We start from the raw sequence: 12,792 nt of genomic DNA on the forward strand, positions 1-12,792 counted from the left end.
GACGTTTCCCTAGAGAAATGAAATCCAAAACCTGATCTGTCATAACTAATAAAAGCAGAACTTCGTCAGTCAAACAGTCAGCAAAGACCTCAGGGAGAAAGGAATTAATGGGTTTTATTAATGTGTTGCTGTTGTCTGAACATGTGTACTATACTGCTGTTGAACTAAGAATGAAATAATGCCACAGCATTCTTGCAATGACGCTTTTTGTTGTTTTTAGTTATCAACTACTGCAATCTTCAAAAGAAAAAAGTCATTAATTGCACTGGAAATAAATTTCCTCATTTGGAAAGGCTCAAACAATGTACATTATGCGAACATTCCCTTAACCCTTATTCATAATTAACATCTCAATGTATTTCTCATTCGAGAAACTGGAGATGATTCAATTATTTTGGATTTGTTGCTATACATATTAGTTCACAGGTAAGACATAAAAAAAAAAAAAAAAAAAAAAAAGCTATTTTATTTAAAGTGGTAAGTAGAGTTTAGCATAGAAATTGTTTACACACTGGTATCTCTGCATCTGAATCATTTACAAATGCTTCAGGGTGCTGAAAACCACCAGACTTGCATATCTTATATGACCAAAATTCAAAAGTTGTTTTCTAATCCTGTGCTGTGACGTTATTTTTCTGTACTATTCAGGGTTTACTTACTAATAAAAAAAATACATTTTCTCACAAGATGAAATGAGTTCATAAATGTACCCAATTACTAAAAATTACTAAATGGAATTCACAACATTCTATGTTACAGACAAATTAGCACATCTCAGAGAATACATTTTTGTGTTCAATATCCTTCAGACTTCCTCTTTTTTTTTTTTTTTTTTTTCCCCAGGCTTAAGAAGAGTTCTGTGACAAAGATGTAGTTCAGCACTTTTCCAGTTACAAAGGAAACATGAGCAGTACACACATATGAGACACTTCAGTCTTGTGAGAAGCAGTTCTTGCAGGGTTTCCTGGACAGGACCAAGAACCACTGGAAATATTCAGATAATTAACTGGAAATCATGAAAGCAGACTGTCTGGCAGGTTCTGTTTTGAATAAACTTTGGATTGAAAGTAAACTTTTCAGGTAAGTATGTGAACAGGCTTATTATCTCTATCCATACCTCACTGTTAGACAAGTCTATAAACAGTTTCATTCAATACTAGGATGCAAAAAGTCATGTCCTGGTCCTAATAGATACAGATTTGTTCAGGCAAGCTGTTGCACTGGAATTAATTTTCAGGACAGCCATTCAGTCTGTGTATGAAACAGCGAAGTAGAGAAAATAAGTTCTACGTGTGCTTAGTGAATCACCTATGCAGGAGGTGATATGCTCTTCTGACAACCTGGTGTTACATTCCACCAGGACACTGAAACTGAGTCACTGTGAGGAGGTAAAATTCCCAGAAGTTGGCATGCAGTGTTGGATCTCACAGGAGATAAAAAATAGTCCTGACTTTTGCCATTAGGTAAAGGTGGTACAAGAAACGTATTTGTCAACTGGTCTTTCTTTCTGTGCCATAATAAATTCTGTACGCACCCCATCATGTGGTCAATCACCCACAGAAACCTTAACGGGGCAGATTGGTCACCTTTAACAAACCATAAATTAACTGAGATACCACTCAAACAAACTGGGGAAGGGGACAGAGGCACAGATCTTATTTCTTTTGTGAAGGAGTGATCTCAAAGTAAAATGCTGTTGATTAGAATTATGGAAGGCCTATCACATCAGAATACGATTAAAACTACTACCAAAAATGCAAAGTCCAGGTAAAACTACATTTGTAATTAAATGTAGGCAGTGAGAGAAAAGCCAGAAAGTTCATATTCTTTGTGAGATCTTCATGAAGATTATCTGAAAGTTGGTGAGTGTACAGAAATATCACTTCAGAGGCTGTGGCAAAGACAAATAAAAGAACAGTGTATTTTTAAGTGGAACAAAATATTTAGGATAGAAGCAGAATATGTCTTTCTCTGTAACAGGAAAAATTGTGTAGCATGAATAAAGCATAATTACATATTCACGAGGAAATGTTTTTATCACAGGTGGGAAGATATCTCTCCCGGTTCTTGTAATGCACATCTAATATCAGATATTCATTAACTACATTACTTGATCAGTTTAAATATATGCTTGTGTTTAGTTCTAACAATTATTTAAAATACATTTAATAATGTCAAGGTATATGCACAAATCAGTTTATACTAAACAGATGGAAAACATATGAAAAGATTCTAAGAAGTGTTTTTTTTTAAGACTCTGCAGACAGTTTGAGGCTCCTTTTCCCACACTGAGTGTCAGATGGTTTTCTGCTCTCTTATTTTAATAGATCTTTTTTGTGTTGAAAAACCTAGCACAACCTAGATTTGAACAGGGGCATGTGTTTGGGCTGTAGCATGCTCCCATTTGTTTTGCTGTCTTTTTTATCATTCTGGGATGAAATATCTGCTCTTTCATTCCACAAACTTATCCTCAACACAAGACAGCATCTCCTATCTTTTCTGCCTCCTCCATGTAGAACCAATGTAATATATTTCAGTTTCATCTGTAATCTTCAGAGACAGTTTAATTTAAAGAAAAATTAGGCAACTATCAACAAAATATTTGCAGGCTATAATAAAATTACTCCAGAAATCTTTCAGAAGACCATAACAGCCTAATTGTCAGTTACAATTTCACTGGGAAAAATCCTGTATCTCCTACAGAGAATAATATGTTGTGTTTTTCAGGACTACTATGTCAATTCAGAAACCTGGGCACTGCAAAGAAAGGCATGTATAATGCTTGCTAATATACTTTTCATATTGATTTTGGTATAAATGATAAGAACTTTCTGAAGACATTGTCTAAGAATAAGTGAAAATTCAAGATCCCTCACCATGGTCATACCCACCTTCAGTGCAGTGGGCCATAAGGCTGAGGAGATGCAGGGAGCGAGGAAGCAACAGAGAGGAGCAAGGTGTTAGTGAGACTGCTAGGACAAGTTGAGTTATTCATTATTGTAAGAAGTAGTGAACAGCAAATGATTTTCATACAGTCTGTAAAGAGGGTAGGTGTGTGTGTGTGTGTGTGTTTTATTACTGTGATACTTTTTGTAATTCAAAGGAGAAAGTGTGAGACATGGGAACAGTCTTCTAAGGACTTTATGACCTCCGTCTATTACCATGTCAGCATAGAATTCATACCATCTTTATGGCACTTGTGACTTTTATATTGTACTATAATTCTGTACCCACTTTCAGGTATTCTATTCACAGTGGTGAATTTTATTCCCAAGTGCTAGGAAGAAATAACAGTGTGCTCTGAGATTGCCCAACTACTTCAGTGTAATACTGGTAGACAAATTATTATAATCTTTTCCACGCAACATTCCTTACGCCTTGTACATAAGCTGCATGCATTTTTTTCCCATAATGCAGAATCCTAGGAAATAGCGTATGCTTTGAGGGGAAAAAGAAATACCATCAAGTGCCTTGAAGTCCAGATCAGTGCAGACTGGTGGTCCTGCTAACTGCCACTTCCAGAACTGCTTTTTGGATCAGTTCTCCATGGAACGAGCCATCCTCATGCCTGCTGAAAGGTAAAAATAGATTTTAGATGTTTAGATGTTGTAGAAAGAATGAATGTATTTTGTTGTTGTTTGGTACCACCTGTTAAACAAACTTCTCTGCATCTTTTATAACTCCACAGACTAATGCCATGAACAATATGGCTTAATACATTTCAGGAATAAAGCCTGACACAAAAACACATCTACATTTAGATTATACTTTATGCATCTGAAGAATTATTTTAAAAGCTTTTTGAACCTCTTATGAGAATCAACTTGATTTCCTCATGACTTTACTCAGAACTGCAATCAAAATCTCTTAAGAACGGGGAGCATTCTAATTGGCATACTTAATTCTTAGTCGTGACTCTGAGGTGGTAATGCATTTTAAGAATAATGTTTCAAACAAGGAATATTTTTTTTCCCCCTCGAGAACTGTTATGGTGGTTACTTATTTCTTCAAAATCACTCTGTTGCCCCGGAATGTATCCATTTCTAATACTTAGCTCAGCAGATCTGTAACCCTTGTTGCTCTTTTTGTTCTTCAAAGTTTCACTGAGCCAAGCACACAGTCAGGTTTCAGAAAAGCATTTGGGCTCTTGTTTCCCACTCCTGTTGAGTTATGAGATGCTGTGAGGTGTTAAAATCTAGTGGAAGTCACACTGAAATGTTCACACAGGAAATTTAAAGTTGCAGATATACTACCTTAGGGTAAAAAACTTCAAACCCTAAAACACTCCTTGTAGATCCTCTAGGGAGTTGAAATCTACTGTCTAAGGATGTTTGTTTGCTTTTATTATCTTTCACAAATCACTAAGCAGTACAGAAACTTGTCCAGAGGCCCATAAATGGATGGTTGAAAATACCTCACTAGAGTAAAATAGAAATGTTGTGCCCTCAGTTTTGCTGTTAGATTGGGTGTTATTTTTGATGCAAGTAATTCTGAACAGTATGAGTGAAGGGAAGACATACTTCTGTGGAATGCAAGCACAAATGAGGAAATGTGTATGGTAAGTTCTAAGAAAGAATGAGCTTGGTTCACACAGAAATGAAGTTTTTACATACGTTATCATGGATGAACAAAGGAAGGAAGATGGAGATTTGATGAATTATGAACTTCTATACATGTAACAGCTCATTTCAGTATCTAAGAAGTTTGAGGTGCTTGCTGGAAGAAGTCAACAAGTGACAAAGAATGCAAGACATACATTAAAGCTTGTAATACAATAATAGTTTACCATGGAATAAACATCATAAATCGTGATATCAGAAGGACCATTTCTCAAACAGGCAGATTCTTTCTTACATTCCAACTTTTCTAAAAACTTAGAATAATCTTTTCAATGTTCTGCACATGTTATTATGATTTTTTGCCACATATCCAGTTTAATTTGTCCATATGCTATGAATCTTCTTAAATAACAGACTCGTTTTATTTTCTTCTTCCTCCATTAGATAAAGCTTATCACCCCTTTTCTAACCAGTTGACTTGTGATCCAGACAAGCCTCCCAAACACTGAAAAATATGCAAAATCCTTCTCTACTTCTTATAAAAGTGGTATTTCATTAATTCACAGGATTTTTCTCAATTTTAATGAGAACTTGGCTTTCATCAGTTCTGTTTCAGTGAAAGCAACATTTTGCTCAAAGATGAGTGGCCCCCAAAAAGGGGAAGAAATGAATTTAAAGCTTTAATTTATGAAGAAAATGTATAAAATAGAACATTAGTTGTATTTGGGTATCTTTTCAGAATTTTAATAAGAAAAGTCAAAAGCTTATGAAAGAGAAGTCATATAATATACAGTGATCCTTCAGGAGTATAACCTCATCTCCCACTTTGCAAGTAACTTTAATAGGAGTTAAGCACAAACAAGGATAACAAAATAGATGTATCAGCTAGTCTTTTAAAAGCCATTTTCCTGGATTATACATGTTTTTCCAGTATTTTCAATTATCATAATATGTTAAATATATTAGTCCCTACTTGAGGACTACATAATAGATTTACAGGCATTTATCTTCCTTGTCTTCAGCATAAAATGTATTTGCCATATTAAACAAGGATATACCATACCATGGATATACTATACCATGGATGTCCTGGTTAGTTATAGTAAGAAAGCTTTACTAAACAAGTTGCTCTTGGAAACATGTCCAGAATTATCAATAACAACTGAAAAAATAAAAACAGAGTTGTCTTGCAATGACTTACAAGAAGATACTATCAGTGTTTATAGAACAAAACTAAATGTAGACAAACATACATAGCACATTAAGGGTTTGTCCATCATTTTTTTCCTGCTGTTTAGTAGAAAGATAGATAGAAAGAAAAAATATGTCTAGAAAAAATATGTTTCACTTTTCACATCACTTATGTTTGTAAACTTCTTACAGGTTTTCTAATTTCTCAAATACTGTTGTTTATCTGATCACTAAAAAAAAAAAAAAAGAAGGATTTCAGGCTTTTTATATTAATATGAAAAACAAATAACTGGTGTATGAGTAAACAGTAATTATATTTTTTAATATGGTTGAGCAGAGCTGGTAGCAATTCAGTGCAATTGTGTGAAACAGAAGGGATTTTTTTTTTTTTTTAATGAGTCATGATATTTTAATTCTCTTTCACAAAATCTCTGTTTTTCTTTTCCTTATTTCTTGATTGAGCAAAAATTAAGCAATTTCTATGAAGCTCCCATGTAGTAGAAATCTCTGGAGTCAAAAGGTCATTACAATTGTTCTTTCAACAGCTCAGTGTGGTATAAGAAATGCTCTTATAGCCAGCTGGAAACACAGCTGATAAATGAATGTGTAAAACAAGGGTATGAAAAATGTTTGGCATCTTCCATGACTTGTCTTGAAGAACCAAACATCTTTTGCTATAGATTTATGAGATTTGTTTTACATGTTTTACTTCACATTGCTTTGAGAAACGCTAACAGAGTTCAGGACTCTGGAACAAAGATAAAGACTGGATATGACATTGGAAAGCTTCTCATTGTTTTGGATTGTGATTTGATGACCTTTGGGAGAAATTTAAGAGAAAGTTCATTAGTAACTAAAAACTTTCTTGCCATGAAGTGTTAAGAAGAAATATCTTCAAGAAAGGGATAGATGTGGCACAGAAGATCATCATTTAGTGGTCATGGTGCTAATGTGTTGACGATTGGACAAGATGATCTTAGTGGTTCTTTCCAACCTTAATTATTATATGATTCTGTGATTCAATGATTAAATGATTCTGTTAGTCTTTGAATCCATCTCTCCATTGAAAAAATGTTAGTGTTGCAGAAAGAAAATATAAACATTTTGACTTTGGGCATTCAGTTTTGAAAGAAAAGATAAAATATTTCACTGAATGTTTCATTTTCTTAATAATAATAATAATAATAATAATAATAATAATAATAATAATAATAATAATAATCAGCCTCTTATTCAGCTGTATGGAGGGACCAAATCTCAGTTGAGGGCTTTGGAATGCTGTTGTGCAGAAAAGTGGTGTTCCACTTTCCATAGCGTATGAAAAACATATTTATGTTTTCTTTTTAGACAAGAGTAAAATTTCTGAGCATCTGTATGAACTCATATGAGTTCTCAGGAGCTGACTGATTTATGTGATCTATTGCTCTGGATAGTATATGACAGACTTCTTGCCTACTGGTGGTAGCATTTAATTATATTTAAGAGACTGGAGAATGTTTTCAAGTCTGTGGATGTCATGGCATTGAATGGTTTATGTAGGAAATAAATCCCATGAGATCCAGAGACACAGACACTTGAAAATGCAGAAACTTGAAATAAACTATAAATTTAAATGTATTTAAAGAAGTTATTGTGTTGAATACGCAGAAGAAAAGCTGGTTTTCATAGAGTGATATATGCACCAATGTCACAAACATTAAATATTCGAAGGAAAAACTGTGAATGTAGGAATTTCTAAAGTGCTTGGCATTGACCCAGGTCTGCAGGCATTGAAGTTATTGAATAATTCTTCCATTGTATTCTCTAGATAGGCCAATAGTGAAGGCGTTTAAATATCTCCTCTGTAGTTGGTTTGATAGAGGCAAGATTTATGCATCATAATGCATAAATGAAAAAATGGCACACTTTGAGTAAAAACCTGAGTCTGAAGAAAGAGCCCTTCCAATTTTCCCATTTAATTCTTCTGGTAACAACTGGAGAATTCCAAGAATTTAAGCAATTAACAGACTGAACTCACTTAAAATTTAATAAAAATCAAAAACTTTTTTTTTTTTCGAATATAAAAATAGTCTATTACAGTTTTGCTATTAATTTCTTCATCATCTCACATAATCTTATAAAAGCCTTGGTCTGGGTGCTTAACAGAAATACAGAAATACAGTTGTGAACATAATATGATAGTATCCAATAGCTCTGTAGATCGAAGAGCTGTGAGAAACATCTGTAAGGTTTAGATTATCCTTTCTTAGCTTTTCCTTTACATACAAACTAGTAAGTAAGTTATAAGTTTTGTAAGGGACCACGTGGACTGAGTTGATACGTGAAATGCATCAAAATCTTCAGGATTTGTTTGGATACTTGTTATATCCTATCTCAAAGGCCTGTATATTTTTCCATTGCATTAGGAAGCATTAGTCAAACTCTGTAAGTGCTTTATTATATTGAATGTTGCTATATTGAAAATAATATTTCTAACATACAAATAATTACATTTGAATGTTAAAAATTGTTTAATTGAGCTTATCTAAGAGTTTTTTTTCCTCTTCAGCTTAGAGAATAAGTTAGTTGGTATTTGAGATTTTTAAATGAAAGCATTTTCAGGGCCCTGAAAATATGGCTTAAACTCTATTTAGTAAAATACAAAGTTTAAAAGATAACCGTAAGAACAAATAGAAAATAAAATTCTTCTGAAATGTATGAGATTGCCAGTTCTTGTAAAATGTTCATACTAATTGGCTGTACTAATTCAACTGAATAGCTCCCCCAATTTTATTTTTAATAGCAAATAAATAGATTATTAAGAATTTACCAAACAAAAACTATGCACAAAAGAAAGAAGCAGAAAACTAGTAACAAAGCCTGAGCAGTGATCAGCATCAACAATTCAATTTTTCTTAATGCTTACTACCAAAACAAAACAAACAAACAAAAAAGATATCACAGGAACATCAACTTTCATGAGATGAAACAGGTTTGTGATGTGGCTGGGATAATACTCTCCTATCCCTTATTTGACAAGATGATCTGACCTCATTTGTCCCGGAGATCTGGCCTTTCCAGAGGCTATCTCAGCACAGTGCTGAGCAGGGCTTTGGGAAGGAGGACCATCACCACCAGTAAGGGCAATAGCAAAGACTGTTCCCGCCACAGAGAGAGGCACAGGTTCTGTGGTTCCCATGTCCCAGTGGTCAGCAGAGGGAGGTGAAGGTGGAACCAAGTAAAGTGAGACACTGTGCTGCAGAAGAGGTACAGATCTTGGTGCTCAGATGCCATCAGTGCATTTTCTCTTTTCTGGGATGCCATTTCGGCTGCATCTGATCATCAGTAATGAAGTCTAGGAATGAAATTGCTTTTGATCTCTACCGACGTGAACATTACTAACACAGCATTTAAAGATAAGGCAAGGTAATTTTAGAGATGTCTCTTGCAGATACCCAGAATTGCAAAGATCATTAATCTTTCTTCACTTTCCAGTTCTTCCTGAAGGGACTCTCCATTTTCTCATGAAGTGATCAAAAAAGTCCCTGAGGAAGTTTGTCAGAAAGAGCTATTTCAGAACCTCATGTTTTTCTCAGAACAATTCTAGCCCAAGGATGGCAGCTGGCACAGTGGGAGCAGGATTCCAGCTAGATTATGTCAGCTCATGTCATGTTGTAGGTCCTGCTCGGGCATCTTAAGGCATGCACAGCTCTGCCTGCTTTATGATCAGTCATAAGTAAGGTTCTCTGTGCTTCAAGTACCCCTCTCTTCATTTCCTCCCTTCTTTATGAAATTAGTATTGCTTGACTTACTGCCTAGAAATTTTAGAATATGGATAGGAGATTAAATTGCCTGAAATTATAACTGCAAACATGACATAAAATGTCTTTATTTTAAGGTATGGCCCTTCTAGTTTTACTCAGTAAATTTCTGCCAGTGAAATGGTATCTAAACAGAAAAGTTCAGTTCTGTGTCTTTCTTATGTTTCCTCCTATAGAATCTCAGAAAAACCTTGAAATACAACTGGATTTGTTTCAGCCAAAGTTACCAGTTACTTATGCTTGTTTCCTAGAGCTTTCCCGACCTTTGGCTTGCTCTGCCAGCACAGAAGGACCAGGGCTGCAGCCAGTCACGGTGAGGAGAGAAAGTGTGAGCAGAGGAAGGGGAAACCAAGTAGGAAATGTCCTACCCATCTCTGCTTTTACAGAGATGAATCTGTAGCCAGGGTACCTCCACCAACGGTAAGTCAGAAAGCAGTAACAACTCTGTCAGAAACTTCTGAGATAGAAAAGATTCTGCTTCTCAAATAAGCTATTTTGGGTATAGCTCTACTTTCTCTTCCTTCTTCCTTTCATTTTGTCTTTGTTTTGGCCCTTACATCTCCCTCTCCAATCCATTCCTCAAAACATGTTTGAAGAGCTGTATTGTTCTTTATTCAATTCTAAATGCACTACTAACATCTTGGTAAAATACTCAAATCTTCCTGAACAAGCTTTTGTACCCACCCCAAGATCCTTTCCTTGCCATCCACATTGGCTGTTGAGAAATTTCCTCTTATTATGCACTGAGTAGATGTAAATCTATTTAGCATAATAGCAGTAGATTTTCCTGCTGTGTATTACAATACCGGAAACCTTTTAAATATCACAAAGCTGGACCATTTTATAATCATCTCTTCTGTTCTCCTTAGTACCTCAAAATAATTTCTGAGTTGAGCCAGCTAATATCCTCCTGCTTAAGTGTTTCTAAATCCACTTCAATTGTGTGTGCACGGAGGGAGGGTTTCCTCCACACTTTCGTCTTCCATCCCTGTCATTTAATGTTCCAGTCCAATGATTTTTCCATTTCTGTTTCCAGTGAGCTCATTTTAAAGTTCCAAATGGCTCTTTACATTTATATCCTCTGTTCATTTCTTTCATTTCCATTTCTTTTCTTTCTTTTTTTCATGTCATTATTCATATTAGGATGTGCCACTATCTTTCATGTAATATGTTACATCCCTTATTTTTTTTTCCCTCTATGTAACTGAAAACTTTTAAACACACATTTTGACTTCTGCAATCAATTTGCTATCTTTTTTCTTTTTCCAGAAAAGAATCTTTTTTGTCCTTTTACTTATAAAAAATCAAGAATTCCCAAACACAAAATTGCTCACAGGGTAGCAATCTCGACTTAATCTTGTAAAGTTTTAAGAAAAACGTATTCTGTCTCTAAAAAAAAAGAAAACCGGATACACTCAGTCCATCTTTTCTTAAATGTCATCTTCCAGCCTGATCTTGTTATAAAAATTCATTTTTGAATGATTTTTTTCAATGTTTATTCTGTATCTTGAATGAATACAGATCAGTTCTTCTAATAAATTAATACTGAGAGATTCTTTTCCAGCCCAAATGGAATAGAATGCGACAGCCTTCCTAGGAGAACAGGGGAAAATGTGTACTACATTACAATGGCTTTGCAAAGTCTGCTTTTCAATGAGATGTCCTGAAAGTACAACAAATATTCCAGACTCGAAGGATCCATGGCAAGAACTGCTCTAAGAATGGATTCTAGCAATTAAGATTCAAACTCAGAAAAAAATGTTAACCAAATGCTGAAGTTTGTGAGCCAAGCACACAAAACAGTGTTGGGAGAATTCAAAATTAGAGAACCTCAAAGGAGTAGGACAGATAGGAGGATAATGGATTCCCCACCGGTGATAATAAATCGTGCATAAGTGTTCCATCTGTGTGAAAAGACTAATGATTATAGATATTTCACAACCCAAAGGCCAAAGAAAATGTTGCCTCAGATTCTACTTTATTGTATATTTATTTCTATGCCTGTTTGGAAATTATCATCTATTTCTCCTCTTCTTGGTTCAGAAATTAGCTATACTCTGAAAGAATTGAGATAACTTATTTCCAAAAATGTTCCAGTTCAGAAAATTGGGCCAGGGTTGTAGTTCTCTTCTGGGAGAATCGAAGTGCTGCAAATTGGAAGAAAATGCCAGATACTGTTGTTAATGCAGGTTCACAGCTTCTGAAGCCTTGTTTGTATTCAAGTACTTCCCTTCTATGATATGGTAATATGATCAGGTTTTAAAACAGGTAACATAGCAGTTGCAGGAGTTACTTGTTATGAATACTTTATCCTGTGTATTTAACTTGTTTGTTTGTGAACTGAGCATGAAGCATATAAAGGTAGTTGCTATTCAGAACTATTCACTAAATAATGACTAAATCACTGAATAAAAATCTTCAGTCTGTGAGCATTTCACTGCAGCTTGTCTGCTTGCAATAGGTGATTGGTCACTTGAAACATAAATCCTTGTTAAGCTTCACCATTTGACAGAAATATTTCTGTAGTAGCAGAGCAAGTGATAAACAGTTGAAATTTTGCATCACACATTACTCTTCTAAAATTAGTGGTTGTTCACAGTGTTGGCAGCAGTACTCTCATGTCCTTTGAACAGTAATATCATTTTAAGGAGACTTTTCCTGGATTTTGCCAAAAAGAGGTTCAGTCCTTCGCACAGAGCTATGGTAAAGGCAAATTCTGATCTTTAGGCCTCTCCCGCCTCCTGGAGACAGTGTTATTTCCAAGATAAGGTGCTAAAGAAAGTTGGAATTAACAATTTCTTCACCACTACAATGCCCTAAGACTATTTTCTCCTTCTGGAACCCTTATCTTCAGCAATCCTACTGACTCACTGCTCCGCATGGCTGGTGGGAAGAGATTATAATGCTTTTGTGCTCCCTGCATGTCACTCCTCCTTCCAGTCCATTGATTGGCAACTAGGGGGACTCAAAGTCTACACAGCATTGCCTCTTAAGCTTGGAGAGAAGCTGGGCAGGAATGCTTGTCCTGCTTGCAAGGGCTGAGGGCTATTAGCCAGTGGAAGAGCTCTGTAGAGTTATACTTCACTGAAAGTGTGCAGCAGAGCATACGTACCACATGGAAAAAAGTTTTTATAGTCTGAAAATCAATTCTCAAAAATATGCAGTTCTATAGCAAATATTTATGTGAGCTAGTTGTTCATTTTGAGTATAGTACGTGTTTCTCTTTTTCTTATGTCAGTCAC

The 12,792-nt window shown here is 35.2% G+C and overlaps 1 long non-coding RNA gene across 1 annotated transcript; it reads left to right on the forward strand.

Annotated features, from left to right (window-relative positions):
• Window positions 1-854: 854 nt before the first annotated feature.
• LOC125689382 (uncharacterized) lies at window positions 855-10,638 on the forward strand. Its single transcript, XR_007375236.1, has 3 exons — window positions 855-1,080; window positions 3,418-3,578; window positions 9,802-10,638. It is a non-coding gene; the product is annotated as an uncharacterized LOC125689382 (long non-coding RNA).
• Window positions 10,639-12,792: the final 2,154 nt, after the last annotated feature.

The sequence above is a fragment of the Lagopus muta genome, chromosome 2 (genome assembly GCF_023343835.1).
Source record: "Lagopus muta isolate bLagMut1 chromosome 2, bLagMut1 primary, whole genome shotgun sequence".
In the NCBI taxonomy this organism is placed as follows: domain Eukaryota; kingdom Metazoa; phylum Chordata; class Aves; order Galliformes; family Phasianidae; genus Lagopus; species Lagopus muta.